Below are 5,000 nucleotides of genomic sequence, written 5' to 3'. Positions count from 1 at the left end.
TATAATAAATTTTACATTAAACATGTTTGCATACAGACAGAAAAATAGCTGAATTTATCCGTTCAATAGTTTATGAACCCTTGACGTGTGTGTGTGTGTGTGTGTGTGTGTGTGTGTGTGTGTGTGTGTGTGTGTGTGTGTGTGTGTGTGTGTGTGTGTGTGTGTGTGTGTGTGTGTGTGTGTGTGTGTGTGTGTGTGTGTGTGTGTGTGTGTGTGAGTGGATCATCAGGGAACGACACACACACTAGATGTGCCAGTATACAGTAATACGATACATCACAATAATAAACTTGCGCAATATTGTTATCGTGGGCACTTGCAAATACAGTGAATAATTATTTATTACCAATTATTCAGATTTTTAGAATGCATTTTAAGAATACTTTACCCAGGGCTCGACATTAACGCTTGTCCGTTTGTCCGGAACAAGTGGATTTTTTTGAAGGGGCAAGTGAAAAATAATTTTACTTGCCCGACGGACAAGTATCCTGAGTAAAACGTCAAAACAAAAACTAACCAGCTAATCCCCAAAGTGCAATAATGATTCTGCATCAGTGTAAGTGGAGATCGATAGTGGATAATAATATAAAACTAACTGACAAGGTTGAGCTGTTGAGGCTCGCGCAGCCTCTCGAGGAGAAAATCGAAAACATATGAGCGCCGCTCACACACAGAAACTCAGTTACACGGTTAAAATTGTGTAGTTTTTATATTTATAACATATGATACAGTTAAGCAACATCACACTAACAAGAGTGTGTTTTCCTGAATACCATCACGACTGAAAATGACACTGATTTCATACGCCAGCTCAATAAACAATTAATTAACATAAATCACTTACATTTTAGATGCAATATGGACTGTTTTTGTTCTATTTCAGCAGCGAAAATAGTTCCAACAAATATCACAGCAGAACCGCAACGCATCTCACAGCATCAGTGTGTGTTCGTGAATGATTCAGTGTTTGAATGCCTGAATAAATCAGCCGTTTGACTGAATCGACTCAATGACTCGCTCATTAAGACGGTCACAGCGCCACCTACTGGTGGTTTAGTTTCATCTTTCCAACATTTCTTATTTGTATATTCAAAAATATTTAAAATAATCTCATAACATTATTTAATGCAGTTGTAATTTTTCAATGTAAATGATTTAATTTGATTGGTAATAGCCTATAGTGTCTTATTCTAATTTATAGATCAAATTTAAGAATATAAAAGGAAAGCCGAAGCATAGCCTATATTTAATAAGATTATGGAAAAATGGGCTTTATAAAAAGGTAAAAATATCACAAATATGCATATTTAAATATGTCAAAGCTGATTGAACACTGGTGAGAATATTGCTTCAGAATAGATTATATTTACTAAAAAAATTTTTTACTCGGACAAGTGAATGACCGATTTAATTGTCCGAAGGACAAGCGTGTGAACCGGCTTAATGTCGAGCCCTGCTTTACCCATCAACCATTTAAAATTAACATCACGTCAAAGAGAAAAGGGGGGGGGGGGGGGGGGGGTATTTAACTGGTCAAGAGGGAAATGGCCTGTGGGAAGAAACTGTTCTGGTGGCCAGAGATCGGAGTCGCCGTCCTGATGGATAACAGTTCAAACAGGCGGAGTCTGGGATGATCTGGAAGAGTTCAGGTCACCAATAATCCTCTCCGCAGTCCGGATTGTGCCTTGTACTAGTGTTAGACCGATATATCGGCCGATATTTGTGATTTTTAAATGTATCGGCCGATATAAGGCTGCTGCGTTTGCCGATATTTTTCCCCTGCATTATTTCCAGACAGGCGTCCACAGGGCAGCTCTCACCGTCTTCAAACTCTCTCGCTCTCCCTCGCGCATATTAATCTAAATCAATTGAGAATTGACGCGATGGTAAAAGGTGGAAAGACTGAAGTTTCACGTGGAGCATTGGGAGATTTTCTCCTGAATTACCGCTGGTGTTTCTACAAGAGATTCAGTGAAGAGCACCTACACTCTAAACAATGCTGGGTTAAAAATAACCCAAGTTGGGTTGAATATGGACTAACCCAGCAATTGGGTTGTTTTAAGCAAACATTTAACCCAACCGCTGGGTCAAAACAACCCAATTGCTGGGTTAGTCCATATTCAACTCAATTTGGGTTATTTTTAACCCAGCATTTTTTAGAGTGTAACCATTAAATGACTAGGTTGTAAACAGTTTTAAATGAAGTATAGTACAGTCAGTGTGCACTTTATTATGCTGCTCACTTGTTGATACTGTGTGCAATAGTGTCATTATTTTATTTATGCTTAAATATTTTATTATGGAAAATTTTATTATTAAAAAATTATTTTCGCCACTGAACTCTTTTTTTTTCTTGTTCTACCTCACCTGTTTTTACTATTTGTTAAATATAGTTTTTTTTTTAGTTCAATAAATGTTCCTTTTTTTTATTTTAAATTATCATCATGATCACGGTGTCATTTTTATGTTGTAAATTGAGGGAGCAAAAGCAGCATCGGCTCCAAATATCGGCTCAAGATAATCGGCAGCTCGTATCGTCATCGGCTAAGGCTGATGGAAAAAAAATCGGTATCGGCACTAAAAAATCCATATCGGTCGATCCCTATCTTGTGGTCTCCTGATGTCAGATTTTACGGCGGAGTCTCTAACGTCATCAGCGGCGGCCATCTTGTCACAGGCAGGGCTCCTGATGATCTGCACGAACACAAATACTCTTATCTCACTGAAATCTGGACGGATTTACACATGGGCGTCGGAAGCAAAAAAAATGTGGGTGGGTCCTCAGAATTTTTTTACTGGAGTAGATGCCAATTACATTAAGTACAAATATACCGCTTTACTTGGTAAACGTATAGGTGGGAAAGACAAATTTACGTAAATCGCCATACCATTTAAAGCGACAGTAGTTTAGGGGTAAGACGCACGGCATCTAGTTTTGACACAAATCGACCCGCGGTTCGAGTCCCGCTTTCGCCGAAATCAATCTTCTCCGTTTTCCCATCACATATCAAATCGGAAAGGCATTTATTTTCAATACAAATTAAGAAAATATTAGAAAAGTGGAAATAAAGCGTCTATTATGTGTTTAATAATAAGTGTGTATCGATTAGGGGTAGGTAAACAGACATGTGCTAAATGTTAGAGACGATAAAAGTGAGTGGGTCCAATATGATCGTAAAAAGTGGTCTTGTCCCACCCACATACAATGGTTCCGACGCCCATGGATTTACAAATGGTTTGGTTTCTTATAAACGTTATTAACGTGGCTATAATTATGGATGCTTGAACAAATGATGAATCATTTTTCATAAGTATGCAGTGTCATCACTACATTTCTGACGTTTATAACAAACCAAACAGTTTGAAAATCAGTAGAAAATTTTGCAAGTTATGGTTATTTAAAAAGTGCAAGCACCATTAAAACACAATGAGTGAGCGAGCTGACTGAGACAAGATGGCCGCCTCAAGACGTCGACCTCCATTGGCCAGCAGCGGACGAGACATCTAGCCTTTATTATGGATATCTATGCTTACAACAACCTAAAAGCGAAAATACAAAGTTCTGTCATGAAACTCTAGATGGCGCCAGCTGATCGGTACTTAAAGTGATAGTTCACCCAAAAATGAAGATTAACCCATGATTTACAAATGGTTTCTTATAAACGTTATTAACGTGGCTATAATTATGGATGCTTGAACAAATGATGAATCATTTTTCATAAGTATGCAGTGTCATCACTACATCTCTGACGTTTATAACAAACCAAACAGTTTGAAAATCAGTAGAAAATTTAGCAAGTTATGGATATTTAAAAAGTGCAAGCACCATTAAAACACAATGAGTGAGCGAGCTGACTGAGACAAGATGGCCGCCTCAAGACGTCGACCTCCATTGGCCAGCAGCGGACGAGACATCTAGCCTTTATTATGGATATCTATGCTTACAACAACCTAAAAGCGAAAATACAAAGTTCTGTCATGAAACTCTAGATGGCGCCAGCTGATCGGTACTTAAAGTGATAGTTCACCCAAAAATGAAGATTAACCCATGATTTACAAATGGTTTCTTACAAACGTTATTAACGTGGCTATAATTATGGATGCTTGAACAAATTATGAATAATTTTTCATAAGTATGCAGTGTCATAACTAACATCTCTGACGTTTATAACAAACCAAACAGTTTGAAAATCGGTAGAAAGTTGAGCAAGTTATGCTTATTTAAAAAGTACACGCACCATTAAAACAATGAGTGAGCGAGCTGCCTGTGACAAGATGGCCGCCTCAAGACGTCGACCTCCATTGGCCAGCAGCGGACGAGACATCTAGCCTTTATTATGCATATCTATGCTTACAACAACCTAAAAGCGAAAATACAAAGTTCTGTCATGAAACTCTAGATGGCGCCAGCTGATCGGTACTTAAAGTGATAGTTCACCCAAAAATGAAGATTAACCCATGATTTACAAATGGTTTCTTATAAACGTTATTAACGTGGCTATAATTATGGATGCTTGAACAAATGATGAATCATTTTTCATAAGTATGCAGTGTCATCACTACATCTCTGACGTTTATAACAAACCAAACAGTTTGAAAATCAGTAGAAAATTTAGCAAGTTATGGTTATTTAAAAAGTGCAAGCACCATTAAAACACAATGAGTGAGCGAGCTGACTGAGACAAGATGGCCGCCTCAAGACGTCGACCTCCATTGGCCAGCAGCGGACGAGACATCTAGCCTTTATTATGGATATCTATGGTTACAACTGCACCAGACAGCAGCTGTAAGCAGACTCATCTCTGTTTGCAGATCTCAGGAGCTTCACTGGTCTTTAGAAGCGGTCATTGGTGTAAAGGGAGAAGAGCAGCGAGGAGAGAACATTTAATCAACACGGCATCCTCAATAAACCCGTCTCCGGCGTGATGACTCCGATCCTTCGAATATTCAGATCTATTATGACCTCTGACCTGTACAGTTGCCAGAATAACAATCATACG

The 5,000-nt window shown here is 38.4% G+C and overlaps 1 protein-coding gene across 3 annotated transcripts in view; it reads left to right on the top strand.

Moving 5' to 3' along the window:
- The window catches only part of clk2b (CDC-like kinase 2b), a 30,476-nt gene that overhangs the window by 18,766 nt on the left and 6,710 nt on the right, over window positions 1–5,000 (top strand). The gene's annotated exons all lie outside the window — the stretch shown is intronic.

This window comes from Gobio gobio (genome assembly GCF_949357685.1).
Source record: "Gobio gobio genome assembly, chromosome: 15".
NCBI classification, from domain to species: Eukaryota; Metazoa; Chordata; class Actinopteri; order Cypriniformes; family Gobionidae; genus Gobio; species Gobio gobio.
The sequence above is the reverse complement of the archived record's forward strand: the minus strand, read 5'-3'. Positions and strand labels throughout refer to the sequence as shown.